Below are 16,048 nucleotides of genomic sequence, written 5' to 3'. Positions count from 1 at the left end.
ACTCAAAGAAAAAGCATTGACTATAAAAAGATTTTCTCTTCAGTTCCGTTGAAAAACTCTTTTAGAATTATAATAGCATTAGTGGCACATTTTGACCTTGAGTTATACTAGATGAATGTAAAGATAGTATTTCTCAATGGTGACATTGATCAAACAATTTATATGATGCAACCAGAAAGTTTTATGTTTGGAAATCAGACAACATGGTTTGCAAATTCAAGAAATTCATCTATAGACTCAAACAGGCATCTCGACAATGGTATTTTAAGTTTCATCAAGTGATCATCTCATTTGGTGTTGAGATGAATATAGTCGATGATTGTGTATACCATAAGTTCAGTGGAAGTAAATATATTTTTCTGGTTTTATATATTGCTGATATACTTCTCGCTAGTAAAAATATAGAACTATTGCATGAAACCAAGAGATTTCCAGCTAAGAATTTTGAGATGAAAGATCTTGGTGATGCATCTTTTGTACTAGATACATCGGGATCATTCTCGAGGTACTCTTGGTTTATCACAAAAAAGATTGTGTTTTTAACCTTGTGTCTAAGTGTGCAGGAGCTTAGGAGCACAAGTAGTCGAGCGGAAGATGCAGCTAGCGAGAAGTACGGCACGCGGTGCGTCCGAGGGATGAGGCGCTGCGAAAGAGTACACCGATGGACGAGAAGGAAGCGTGCGGTGATTCCGAGGGATGAGAAGCTGGAGAGGAAGACTGCTCGGGGAGCAAGAGACACAGCTAGCAAGAAGGTCGGCACGGGGTGCGACCGAGGGACGAAGATTGTGGATGAGTACGCTAGCGGACGAGAAGGAAGCACACGACGATACCGAGGGATGAGAAGCTGGAGCGGACGTCTACTCGAGAAGACCGGAAATTGGGTTCGGGTGAGCCCTATTCCGGATGGAAGAGATCACCCAAGCGAGTGGAACCGGAGCAGAAGACCTGGACCAAGGCGAACGGAGCCGGAGCAGAAGACCCGGGCTGAAAAAGTCAACGAGGTTGACTTTTCCACCCGGGGTGCCCAGAACATTCCGGGGCGCCCGGAGTTGGAATTTATCCTGATTGCGGTCAAACTGCGATCCGTGTGTAGGGGATAAAATTTTATCCCTCCCAAGACACCTGGAACCCTTCGGGACGCTCCGACCAAGGCTATAAATACAGCCTTGGTCCAGAAGTTTTCAATGAACTCAGGCAATTCATTTCCAACACTTGTACACTTCATTTCTAGATTAGCTTCGTTGTTTTTACGCTTAATCGTTGTAAGAGGCTTCTCCGCTTGAAGGAGATACTATGCGACATCTTCCTTGGATTAACAACCTCCCCGGTTGTAACCAAGTAGTAAATCCCTATGTGCCTCTTCTTTTACTTTCTGTCTATTAATTATTATACAAGTGTTAGTTTAAGAAGTTCGAGAAGGGTTGGTCTTTATTTTTGCGGGCTATTTAACCCCCCTTCTAGCCGGCCCCAGCGGTCCAACAAGTGGTATCAGAGCCGAGTACGTCTCAAGAGGACTAACCGCTGACTGAAGCAACGAGATGGTCAGAGCTAACATCTACCCACTAACTTTCGAGGGGGAATTCGCTTTTTGGAAGCGACGAATGCATGTTTATTTTAAAACTGATTTTAGTATTTTATTAATTATGAAATATGATTTTGAAGTGCCCAAAAGCAAAGATGGAGAAGAACTTGAGGAGCATCAATGTACTGATGAGCAGCGTGACGAATTTATAACAAATGGTAAGGCTAAGTCTTATCTTTTGAGCGTATTACCTGCCTAAGATCTCGACAGAGTCGAAAAATACAAAAGCGCAAAAGAACTTTGGGAAAAGTTCTTGAAGCTCTACGAAGAACCACTTGAAGTCGAATCCAACTCCTCGATGGACACCGAACCACCGTCAGAAGAATCCGAGACGGAGGAAATTGTCAGAACAACACTCAACGCCGAGTATCTACCAGAAGATGCAATATGCTATTCCTCAATAAGCATCAAGAGCATCGATGAAGGGGGAGCAACGTCAGGAGAAAGTAGCTCAACAGAGGGAGAATCAACAGTCGACAAGGTAAGTCAGGTATGGTCTCCATCTCCTGACCTATTGTTTGATTCGATTAAAAAATTGTCAAAAGATTTTTTCGAATTAGAAAATATATTGTCAAAAGATTTTTACAAATCAGAAATTATTTTATCGAAAGGATTTTACGAATGAAAACCCAAAAAATTATTTAAAAATAGTGGGTTAAAGGAAACTCATGCAACAGCTTGTCGATCAAAGAATTTCGACAAACTAATAATAGAAAATAACATGATAAAAGAAATGATACAATTTTCTGCATGCTCAATATTTTTTGCTTCAAATTTAAAAAATTATGATTTGAGAAATTATGATAAACTAAAGTGGAAATTTAAATATCACAATGGGAAAAAAAATTATTAGAGAATTTGATCTAAATTAAATATAGTACTTTTAGCGAGAAAATTGAACCTTTAATTTCTTTATGCGGCTTTGTCTAAGAAAGTGGTTGTTGCTCCAATAACCAAGAAGGTCTAATGCCTCGCCATTGCCTCGAAGCTAAGTATTGAAATAAAAGTTTAATTAACTAACTGAAAAAGTATTAATTTGAAATTGAATAATGCTTTAAAGAGTTACTCAATTTGTTTTAGAAAATTCTCAAAAATAATTTTTTCTTGCAAAAACTTAGAAAAATTTTTGCTAAATATTTTTCTTACTTAGAAATTTTGTTTAAATTTTCATTCACTTAGAAATGTCTTCAAAAATTCATTGAAATAATTTTCAACATTTTCTAAATTTTAACCCTTAGATTTTTTTCTTGGAACCCCATTTTTTATGTGATCAAAGGGGGAGAAGGAAAAGTATAAGTCTAGGGGGAGGTAGACCAAAATTTTCTATCTTTTTTCCACTTTATTGCAAAATTAGTTAGTTTATTTTTATGCCTATTTACCCTAACTTAACTTGGGTTGCTCACATCAAAAAGGGGGAGATTGTTGGAACCCCAAGGTTGTTTTGGTGTGATCAACAAGTTAAGTTAGGTTTTGTGTGTTTTTAACCTTGTGTCTAAGTGTGCAGGAGCTTAGGAGCACGGGTAGTCGAGCGGAAGACGCAGTTAGCTAGAAGGATGGTACGCGGTGCGTCCGAGGGACAAGGCGCTGTGAAAAAGTATACCGACGGACGAGAAGAAGCATGTGGTGGTTCCGAGGGACGAGAAGCCGGAATGGAAGACTGCTCGGGGAGCAAGAGGCGCAACTAGCGAGAAGGTCGGCACGGGGTGCGACTGAGGGACGAAGACTACGGATGAGTACACTGGCGGACGAGAAGGAAGCACACGACGATTCCGAGGGACGAGAAGCCAAAGCGGAAGCCTGCTCGAGAAGACCGGAAGTTGGGTTCGGGAGAGCCATATTCCAGATGGCAGAGATCACCCAAGTGAGTGGAACCGGAGCAGAAGACCCGGACCAAGGTAAACGGAGCCGGAGCAGAAGACCCGGGCTGAAAAAGTCAGCGGGGTTGACTTTTCCACCCGAGGCGCCTGGGTAGGGCTGTAAATGAACCAAACTTTTGTGAACAAGCTTGGTGTTTGGGTTGGTAAGAGATTGTTTATGTTTGTTCAATATACATAAGATTAATTAAACAAACAAGCTTGAACAGCTCGTTAAGCTAAATAAACAAGCTTGAACACATATGTGTTCAGCTCGTTAACGTTCGTTAACAACGTTCGTGAACAATGTTCGTGAATAATATTCACGAACCATATTTATTAATAAAACCATTTTCAATATGCTAAATAAATAATAAAATAAAATAAAATTTTAAATTTAAATTTTCAATCTTAATAACCAATCAAACAATTAAAAATTTCAAACAATCAAACAAGTTTGAATTGAGAGCTTGCTAACATATAAACGAACCAAGCTCAAGCCAAGCTCGAACCAAGCTTGAACCAAACTCAAGCCAAGCTTGAATTGAGAGCTTGATAACATCTAAACGAACCAAGCTCAAGCCAAGCTTCAAACAAGCTCAAGCTCATAAAAAATAAACCAAGCCAAGCTTGAACACTCATTTCAAAAGCTTGGTTCATTTTAAGCTCGGCTCGGTTATCTTATCAAACAAGCTTGAACACCCCAAAGCTCGGCTTGTTTACAGCCCTACGCCCAGGACACTCCGGGGTGCCCGGAGTTGAAATTTATCCCGATCACGGTCAAACCGAGATCCGTGCACAGGGGATAAAATTTTATCCCCCCAGGGCGCCTAGAACCCTTCGGGGCACCCCGACCAAGGCTATAATACAGATTGGTCCAAAAGCTTTCAATGAACTCAGGCAATTCATTTCCAACACTTGTACGCTTCATTTCTAGATTAACTTCGTTGTTTTGCGCTTAATCGTTGTAAGAGGCTTCTCCGCCTGAAGGAGATACTAGTGCGACATTTTCCTTAGATTAACAACCTCCCCGGTTGTAACCAAGTAAATCCCTGTGTATCTCTTCTTTTACTTTTTATCTATTTAATTATTATACAAGTGTTAGTTTAAGAAGTTCGAGAAGGGTTGATCTTTATTTTTGCAGGCTATTCAACCCCCGTTCTAGCCGGCCCCAGCGGTCCAACAAAAATGTTCTCAATGTTGGGATATGCTGGATGCGGGTGTGTGCTAGAACACATTTCGTAAACATGCACAGCAAAAAATAAAATAATAATAATCCCTAATTATTACATCACACACACCACATGCATATAAGGATATAATATGCTAAACATGATCACTTAATTAAAATTTTACGAGAAGAAAATTTACGCTAGGTATACCTTACGGATGACCTGTGACAAGAAGGGCATCAACCGTAGCAACGATGTCGAACCTCGCCTTTATTTGTATCCACGCTGAGCTCCTCAAGATAACTCCTTAAGTACAAGTCTTTCCTTCGGAAGTTACTAGACACGAGCGAATAAAAGGGATCAAGAGGAAGAAGAATAGAAGCACACCAGGGAGAGTTTTTCTCCCTTGTGGGGGCCACGACAACAAGAAGCGGAACCCTCTTGTTGGCGGAAGGAGAGAGAGGAGAGGGAGAGGAGGATTGGGTTTCCAAAAGCCAATCAACCAAATAATGAAACTTGTTACTAATTCTCTCCCAATTACATCTATATATAATTCTCTTTAATGAGTTGGATTAGAAAGTCCAAATCCAACCATATTATCCCTTAACTAAAAATTAGCCCATTAACCCCTTGGCTTAGTTCACAACTAAACTAAGATGGTTCATGACTAATTCATGATTAAACCAAATATGATCCAACTCTACCATAAGAGATGTAGCCCATCTACGCTTCCATTATGACAAATATTTTCATATTTACCTTATGTATGGTCCAACCAAACATTTATCTCTTAATCTAAGAATCATATTCTTTAACTTGTTTTACGTCTTTTAGAGATTCATTACTATGTATGACCCAATAAGTTACGGGTTCATCTTGGCCATCCATAATTAATCACTTAATTATAAAATGATTATAAGTGGCACCTAATAGTACATCATGATCTCTAATTAGCCCGAAAATCATAGTTGATCTTAGAAATAATTCTAAACTCTTCAGCAGTTATAGTGAGTCGTGTCTTATTTCTTTCAATCGTCTTATACACACTTAGTTCAGAACATGGTCTATGTGTCTATCCCTATTAGACTGACTATGTCACACTTAGCCCAAATAATACTTCCTCATTCTACGAATTCAAAGTACTTATATATGTGTACAAGAGTCTCGTACTCTTAACATGTGATACTTTGGTCAAAGACTTTGAGTAATAATCCTAACGAGTGGTCATAAGATATACGTCTCCTCACAAGGAGTGGGCTATCCAAACATCTTCGGATATTTCGACTTATACTCAGTCATCCCGGATCCATATCTCAATGAGGTGCTTGCTTAAGATGTCAAAATATAAGTTTTCATGACCAAGATGACTTGTATACCTTAAGTCGAAATAAACTTGCACTCGAGCTGCAGTAAGAGCTTCACAGACATATCCATATATATAGATAACCATATGAAGTCTTATAGCGAGTCACTCCAATGAACTAGTTATCATTACTAGCATCTACGTTTAACTCTCGGCATCCTAATATCTCCAGCCAGTGAGAAAACAGTTGTTTGGCGAACTAAAGAGTATAACCCCTGCTAGTCTTACAGAATTGACAATTCGACAACTAGGAAAATTATAATACATTCATAATTGCACATATAAAGATAATCACTAGTTGTGATTCAATCACAATTTCTCTCATGCTATGAATTATATTGCGAGCATTCAGTAAATGAGTTTAAGACAATCAAACATATAATATGTACTCAAATAGTGAATCTATATTTAGTAAAAATTGTAAGATGATTGTCTTAGGGCATCCCTCAAAATCTAACACTCAAGCGTTATGGGTGTTGGTGCAATATCCCCTGAGTCAGGTTAACCAGGTTGACTAAGCTTGAGTGGGCTCAAGCTTGAGTCTTGATATTTGAGTTTCGATGTTTGACAATACATGGAGATTACAGATGCAATCGTCTGTTTGCGGAGATTGTTGATACAATTCCCCTCTAATTAAGGTTGACCAGTTAGATGTGAAGAAGAGTCAAGTAGGTCCAAGGGTTAACTGGATACTTGACTAGGAAAGTCCTAACTGGAGGTTAGGCAGTTGGAAATCCTGGTGAGTGAAGTCAGGTGAAAGACCTAGTGAGTGAAGTTAGGCAGATGGAAAGACCTGGTGAGTGAAGCCAGGTGAAAGTCCTGGTGAGTGAAGCCAGGCAGTTAGAAGTCCCGGTGAGTGAAGCCCGACAGTGGAAAGACCAGGTGAGTGAAGCCAGACACGTGGAAATCCAAGTGGGTAAAGGTTGACCGGACACCTGGTGTGGGAAGTCCAAGTAGGTCAAAGGGTTGACTGGATATTTGGCACTAGGAAATCTAGATGGGTCAAGGATGATCGAACATATGGTGGAAGAAAGTCCAAGTGGGCTAAGGTTGACCGAACATTTGGCACGAGAAGAAAAGTCCAAGTGGGTCAAAGGGATTGACCAAACACTTGGTGAAGAAGTCCTAGCATGTCAAGGTTGACCGGATGCTAGGCATAATACTCCAATAGGTCACACTCATACTAGATTCATTTCAAAAATGAGTCACAATGACTTAGTTAGAAGTTTGCCCAAACTAAAATTTACAGAAAATATAATTTGTAATACTTGCCAACATGGTAAACAAACCAAGTCAACCCACAAATTAACCAACATAAATAGAACTAACTCGATACTTGAGCTCCTTCATTTAGACCTATTTGATTCACATGGAGCCAAGTCACTAAGCAAAAACTAATATTGCGTAGTAATAATTGTTGATTACACAAGATTTACTTGGGTAAAATTTCTAAAAACTAAAGATGAAACCTACGAAATCTTTAAAAAATTTTGTAAGTTAATGGAAAATGAGAAAGATACTAAAATAAAAAGAATTAGAAGTGATCATGGAGGAAAATTTGAAAATCATAAATTTACTGAATTTTATGAAGCTAATGGATACAAACATGAATATTCATGCCCTAGAACTCCCCAACAAAATGATTTAGTAGAAAGAAAAAATAGAACCCTACAAGAAGCCGCTAGAGCCATGTTAAATGAATATAACTTAAATAATCAATTCTGGGCTGAGACAATTAATACAACCTGTTACATTCAAAATAGAATTTTAAGTAATAAAATTCAAAATAAAACTCCATATGAATTATATTACAATAGGATTCCTAACTTAAATTATTTAAAAGTATTTGGGTGTAAAGTTCATATACTAAACACTAAGGACTACTTAGGAAAATTTACATCAAAATCAACTCCAGGAATCTTTTTAGGGTATTCCACAACCAGTAGGGCCTATAGAGTTTATAACAAAAATACCCTAAAAGTTAAAGAAATAACTAATGTGATTTTTTATGAAGAAAATAACTTACCTAACTTAATAAATGAAAATATTAATCAAAACATAGAAAATATTAATTCAAGAAACATAGAAGATGATGAAGATGTTCAAATAAAATCTAGTCAATTACAAGAACCAAATATTGACCCTAACATAAGATCATCAAGAACAAGTACCAATCACCTATCTGACCAAATTTTGGGTGATCTAACCCTAGGAGTTCGAATTAGATTATCTTAAAGGAACCTAAGTCAGATAGCTCGCATTTCTAAAATTGAACCCAAAACTATAGAAAAAGCTCTACCTGACCCAGACTGGATATTAGCAATGCAAAAGGAGTTAGCCTAATTCGAAAGAAACTAAGTCGGGGAACTAATACCCAAATCCAATAATAAAATTATAGTTGACACTAAATGGGTATTTAGAAATAAATTGGATGATAAGGGCGAAATAGTCAGAAATAAAGCTAGGTTAGTAGCTAAAGGGTTCAACCAAGTAGAATGATTAGACTATGATTAGACTTATGCCCCCGTAACCAGACTTGAATCCATTAGGATGTTGCTGGCCTATGCAACACATAAAGGATTCAAGTTATTCCAAATGGATGTAAAATTCATATTTTTAAACGGGTTTATCAAAGAAGAGATATATGTAAGTCAACCCCCAGGATTTGAGGACTTGGACCACCCGAACCATGTTTTTAGGCTAAAAAATACCCTATATGGACTAAAACAAGCACCTAGGGCGTGGTATGAACGACTATTAAATTATCTAATATCTAAAGGATTTAAACAAGGTCAAATAGATCATACCTTATTTGTAAAAACTTTAGAAAAAGATATTTTTATAGCCCAAATTTATGTAAATGATAAAATTTTTGGTTCAATCGACACTAAATTTTTAAAAGAATTTACCAAATTAATGGAAAGTGAATTTGAAATGAGCCTAGTTGGAGAACTCAACTTTTTTCTAGGCTTACAAATTAAACAAACCAAAGATGAAATTTATATTTTTCAAACAAAATATGCTAAGGAATTAATTAGAAATTTTGGAATAGAAAATTCAAAAAATAAATACTCCAATGGCTACTAATGTTAAAATTGATTCTGACTTAGAAGGAAAACCAGTAGACTTAAAATACTATCGAAGTGCGATAGGGAGTCTACTCTACCTAACTACAAGTCGGTCGTACATCCTATTTGCAGTAGGTATGTGTGCAAGATACCAATCTTGTGCAAAAGAGTCACATCTAACAAATGTTAAAAAAATACTTAGGTATATTAAGGGAACCCTAAATGTAGGACTTTGGTACCCTAGAACTTGCACCTTTGACCTAATTGGCTATTCTGACTCAGACTATGCCGGGTGCAAATTAGATAGAAAAAGTACAAGTGGTAGCTGTCAATTTCTAGGTCAGTGCCTAGTAAGTTGGTCAAGTAGAAAGTAATACTGTGTTGCTTTATCCACTACTGAAGGTGAGTACATAGCCCTAGGGGATTGTGCATCTCAACCAGTATGGATGATGCATACCTTAAAGGACTATCAACTAGAATATAAAAATATAAAAATTTTAATTGATAATATAAGTTCAATTAACTTAACCAAGAATCCAATTCACCACTCAAGGACTAAACACATAGAAGTAAAACACCACTTTGTAAAGGATCATGTAGCTAAGGGTGGCATTGTACTTAATCATGTTGAGTCCAAGTCAAACTTAGCTGACATTTTCACAAAATTCTTACCTAAACTTGAGTTCAATGCACTTAGAGGGCAAATAGGGATGTGCTTAGTAGAATAGAAGTTACTTTTAAAATTGATTTTTTTTTGCTATTTCAAAAATTGTGATATTTTACTTGATTTTAAATTCTAGGAAAAATGTTTTCAAAATTTCAATTTTATTAGCTTTTCAAGTTTGGACTTAGCTTAGGAATTTATCCCCTAGAAAGCATGTACTCCTAGGTTTTAGCCAGAGTATCTCACAAGCATACTAGGATTATATTGCTTGTGTATGAAAAACACTTAGAATGGTGTGAGATGCATAGGGTACTGTCTGGACTTCAGAATGTTTATGCCTGTTCATCGACATAAGTATGGGTAATAAATATAAAATTCATATTAATTAAATTAAGTTATCCATGCTTAGTCAAACTAACTGGAACACTTACTTAATTTGACTAATCAAATGAAAGCTACTACCTATAGGTAAACAGTTAATAACTAAAGGTTAGACATTTATTTGAAAGTAAGTTTTTACTCATGCTTAGACTCTAGGACTTTAAATTTTATTTCTTGGCGTTAAAATTTTTTTTGGATTTGAAGTAAAAATTATTTTTGACTTAGTTTTGAAATAAAAATTATTTTTTTAACTTAGCTTTGAAATAATTTTTTTTTTAACTTAGCTTTGAAATAAAATTATCTTTTGACTTAGATTTGAAATAAATATTATTTTTGACTCAGTTATTTTTGACCTAGATTTAAAATAAAAATAATTTCTAAATTATTGTTAAGCTTACGATAGGATTAAAATTATTTTAAAGCTTAATATTGAATTAAAGCTAAAAGTTTAAGCTTAGTGTTCTCAAAGTTCTTAGTGTGTTTTTTTAAGTACTTACTTGGGGCTTCCTTTTCATATCTTTTAAAAGCTAAAGTGTTTAACTAGGTTTTTAAAATTCTTTAGGTTTAAGTTATTTTTCTTAAACTTCAAAATTTTTTAAGTTTCTCTATCAAAACTATTTTTTTAAAGCTACCTTTCAGGGGGAGCTAAATATTTCCTATCTTTCTTTTTTTAAGTAATATTTTTGATATATGACAAAGGGGGAGAGGAAAGTATAAGTTAAGACTAATTTTTAATCATAAGTGAAGTGATTAAAGACCAATTTTTAACTAAATTGATCAAAGATGAATAAGTGATTAAATTCATTTAGTTCAATTATTCATCTTTGATTTTGAATCTTACTATTGAATTTATGCTTTTATGTACTTGTATGCTTTACTTAACTTTGATTTCTGTTGCATTTATACTAGTATGTTTTACTTAACTTTGATTTCTGTTGCCATAATAAAAAAAAAAAGAGATTGTTGGTGCGGGAAGCATCTAACGATCAAACATAAGTTTTGATAATGGCAAAAGGTTCAAAGTTAAGGTTATTTGTTATCTAACGAGTTTGATTGAGATTGCAAGAAATTCCTAAAAGTACTTAGGTAAAAGTCCTGGCTGCGGTTAGACAGGTGGAAAATCCTAGAGGGTGGTAACCCTAGGTCCTAGGGGGTGGTAACCCTAGGCGGGAAGTCTTGACAGGTTGAGAGCTTCAGGCAAAATCTTAGGGGGTGGTAACCCTAGGTTGAAATCCTGGTGTCGCGAACCATGTGGAAGTCTGGGCAGGTCGTGGAGCGGACGTCCAGCATGAAGACCGGAAGACTCGAGTGTCAAGCAAAAGTCCAGTTGGTTCGAAGGATCAATTGGCAACCGGTATAATCTCCTGAGTGGAGTAGGTGAGGACGCGTTCCCCGGTGAGGGAACATTAAGCATCGGTTCGACCTAGAGTTTCTACGAAACTCAAAGTTAGAATCGGACAGTCAGAGACTATCACATTTCTTATATTATATATTGTTTTATGCCTACACTAACTTTATTTTGCAGAAAATGAAGTTGCTAGAGATAGCAGGTCTGGGTGCATGGAAGGGATCCGGGCGCTCCTAGCTGGTCCGGGTGCCCGGAGTCGACCCGGGCTCTTGGAACCCAAAAGCTATCGAGAAGCTGATGTGGCACGCGCAGAGTGGCCGAGCCACGTGGTCTAGGTGCCTGGAGGGGTTTCGGACGCCCAGAACAGCCTATATAAGGAGCCTCGACTAGAAGCCTCAGAACAACTCAATGAACAACTTCCACTTCTTCGAGCTGCTCAGAAAACGTCTCCACGACGTCCGAAAGCTCCAACGATGATCCTTCTAGGAGAATTTCTCACAAGAGCTGTCTGTATTCTATTTATTTCAAAAGCCATTGTACTACAATTGTAATTCTTTGTACTATTCCGAATTGATTAGTAATTGCCCATCGAAAGTACTCTTATGTGCGGGCCTTGGAGTAAGAGTCGTCCCAGGCTCCAAACCAAGTAAAAAATCCTTGGTGTTAGCGATTGCTTTTTGGTTCTTATTTTATTTCCGCTACGTATTGACTTTGTGTTTTCTGAAATGAAAGTGAAAGCCACGAGCGCTATTCACCCCCTCTCCCCCTCTAACGCTTTCGATCCAACAGTATCATGCTCCCATATTCTAAATCCCATTACAAGAATAAGATACAGAGAGAATTGAAAGGGCTCATGAGGAAGAACGCATAGATCTGGAAGATCAACCACTCATTCTCATGGATTATAGGATTATGGCTTCAGGTACGCTTCCGCTTTGGTACATTAATATTCTCGGTGATTTGACATTTTGATTCTGGACATGTTTTATATGAATTTATTATACAACGATAGCAACTCTACTCCGTACTAACCAATTCAGCCCTATCCTGGGATCTATTGTTTTTGAGCTCGAGGACATGCAGAACATCGCCCTTATTTTGTTCATAATTTTTTCAAAGGCACATTTAAAGTTTGGGATGGTAAAAAAAAAAAAAAAAGAAACTTAGCATTTAAAAATGCCTAAAGTGATATCTTTTCCATTTAACCTTTATGCCAAAGTTAATTTTTTGATAAATTGTCCGAAAATCCCCAATTACAACGGAAACTTTACTCTCAGTCCCTAGGTAAGAAAAAAGTTGCTTCAGCTCCTTGTTCAAACATATTTATTTATTTCAGCTCCTTAATGAACACTAATTTATCCCAATGCCCTCCATTTAAATTTAAACTCACTAATACCCATTATTTTCCTCCCAATTGCCAACATCGACTTCTATTCTAAACCATCGATGACCATGTCCATCAAATTCAGTCGGCCTTGATGGCCAAAATCTCTCATTTTTTAGGTAAAAAAGTTTCAATTGGATAGAAAATATACTCGATTATAGTTAAATGATGTTAAATTTAAGAGAAATTATATCTCATTTTGGACATTTTGAACCTTATGTTCTCTCATGACAAACTGATTGATTGTTGATCGATTCTCAGTCTATAAAATATACTTGATTTTAATTAATTGGTGCTGAATTTAAAAAAAATTATACCTCATTTTAGACTTTTTATATCTTCTGTTTTCTCATGACAAACTGATGCTGATCGATTTCCAATTGAGCAGAGTTGCCCAACTGATAGAAAATATAGTAGATTTTATTTAAATAGTACTGAATTTAAGAGGAATTATACCTCATTTTAAACTTTTTGTACCTAAAAAAATGAGGACAATTAGGTAAATTGGAATGCATTCGGGAGTTGAAGAAAATAAATGTTTGCAAGCAAGGAGTTGGAATATTTTTTTTTTTGACACAAGGATTGAGAAGAAACAAATGTTTGCATGCAGGGAGTTTAGGGTAATATCTTTCTCTTTAGACATGCAATTACTTTTTTTTATCTTCTCTTTCCTCTTAAATTAAATTAAACTTACTTTTCTCCTTTACCTACATGCAACAACTACTATGATGTATATTTTTAAAAATTGTCTCCACAATTTAATTACACTAATACTATTATGGTGCTGGTTTTTAAAAATCTGCACTACGACGGTGCTAGTTTCTAAAATTGATCACCACGATAGTGTAGGATCGAAGAACGTGTTAGAGGTGGATGAATAACGTTTGTGACTTTTTCACTTTTCAGAAAACAGAGAATACGCAGTGGAAAATAAAGTAAAGAAAAAATAATCGCTAAACCCTTTTATTTTTTACTTGGTTTAGAGCTTATAACGACTCCTATTTTAAGGTCCGCACTCATTGAGTGCTTTCAATGGGAAATCCACTAATAACTCGAATATTACAAGAGAATTCAAAATTTTAAAATGTAAGTAATAAAAACAAGTATACTGACGACTTTAGAGTAGAAGATTGGGTTATGGAGAGTTTTTCGGAGTAGCACACAAGTACATAAGACATTTGGAATAATGTTTTCCATGTGATGATTGAACCCTCTTTTTATAGCCTTATCTGGGCACCTGGACTAGTCCCAGACACCCCTATCAAGCTAACATGGCATGACCTCAGTAAGCTCTATCTGCTAAAGTTTTGTTAGAGCAATCGGCGTGACCCTAAGTTTTAATGTTTGGGCAAAGGTTTAAGTTAAATTATTTGTTATATTTGATATACATTCTGAGTAAGCAGGATGCAAGTACAATAAAGAAAGTCCAAGTGGGATCTTGGCAAAGGCAAAGTCCAAGAGTGAGTCTTGGTGGTATAAGTCCAAGTATGTAGTTTTGGCAACGCAAGTCTAAGTTTGATCTTGGCAAAGGTTAAATTCCAAGTGAAGTCTTGGTAGTGTATGTCAAAGTGTGTAGTCTTGGCAACGTATATTCAAGTGTGACTTGGCAAGGTTAGAGTCCTGGAACAAGGAGCTCTTGGCAATGGAAGATCCAACAACAAAGCACAAGGCCAAAGAAAGCTGTTGAAGGTAAGGTGTGAAAGATGGGGAAGCATCCAAGAGACGCAAGACTGATGGAGAAGGTTAGAAGGCAAGGTCGAGGTTGTGTGGGTGAGGACGAGTACATGAGAGATTGTACTCAGGGTAAACCCCTAGGTTTAGGATTTACTAGTCGACTGATGGGAGTGAACAAAATATTTCTGTTCTCTCAAATCGAAGTGGATCATTCGACTAGTATCAAGTCGTTGGGATGTAACGGTCAATTTTTAACATAGACTAGTCGACAAGTAGCGGGAAAATAGCTTGCATATTTTCCCCCAAGATCTATATAATGGCGCTTGGGATGATTGGCTTGGGCGATAAAATCAGAGGTATTTAATCCCTAATTAGAGTCTCCAAGCTCTCGTAATCCAAGTGTGCGTGATCTAGTATGTGGTGAGGTTTCTCCATTGAGGAGTCGTTCACTAGCCGGAGTCTGCTGGGGATTGATCCACCGAAAGATTACTGGGATCACCCACCTTACGGACATATCATAAAATAGGAGTCCTAATCTCTGAACCACGTTAAATCAACGTGTTAGGTTTACTTTCTTGTTTTAATTTAGCTTTTGTATTTATATTTCTGCTGTGCGCTAATGAGAGTAGGAAGTAAACAAACGATTAGGGGTGGACCGTCTATTCACCCCCTCTAGCAGGTATCAAGGTCCCAATGAGTTTATCTTGATCCAAGCGCTTGGACCACTCCCGGGTGTCTGGACGGTGACGTGTGCTGACCAATCGGAGTGTGCCACCTCATTTGCACAAGTGGCTAGGTGCAGGCGTATCCAGGCGTCTTAACCCACTCTGGACCCCTGGACCTCCGGGTGTCTGGACCATTCTAGACACTTGGAAGCACTTTTTCCAACTAACTTACAGCTTTCAATTTTCTACATCACAAAGTTAGCAAAACAAGCATAATATAATAATCATAATGATCAAGATAGTCTCGGGACTATCTGACTATGACTTTGAATTTCGCAGAAATATTAATCGACGTCTACTATTTCTCAACTGGGAATGCATCCTCACCTATTGCTCTCAGAAGAGTTTAACTTTTGTTAAACTCCTATTTGGACTTTTGCTTAGCATTCGATCTTTGACATCGAGACTTCTCGCTAGACGTTCAATCCTTGACCTGCCTAGATTTCTGCTTGGTGTTCCCATCGCAGGGCTTCCCACCCGATGTCATCGATTTGCCAAGTCTTCTGTCCAGTCACTTTAACTAGAAATTTATTGTCCAATCTGCTTAACCAGAACTTTTTGCCTAGCCTCTACTAGAACTTTCTTGCACACTCAGATAACTTTATTAGATCACAACAACCCTTAACTTTAAACCTTTGTAAATATCAAAACATAGACTTGATTAGCTAGTGCTTTCAGCACCAACAGATGATACTGGTGTGTTAAGCTGTGGTATTGATTTTTTAAAAACAGTAAAAAAAAGGATATATTTGTTGGGGTTGCAAGGTTGCAAACATAGTCCCATATTGGAAACACATGGGAAAGATCATGGGTTTATAAGAGAAAAGATATCTC

This window comes from Zingiber officinale, chromosome 8B (assembly GCF_018446385.1).
Source record: "Zingiber officinale cultivar Zhangliang chromosome 8B, Zo_v1.1, whole genome shotgun sequence".
Classification (NCBI taxonomy): Eukaryota; Viridiplantae; Streptophyta; class Magnoliopsida; order Zingiberales; family Zingiberaceae; genus Zingiber; species Zingiber officinale.
The sequence above is the reverse complement of the archived record's forward strand: the minus strand, read 5'-3'. Positions refer to the sequence as shown.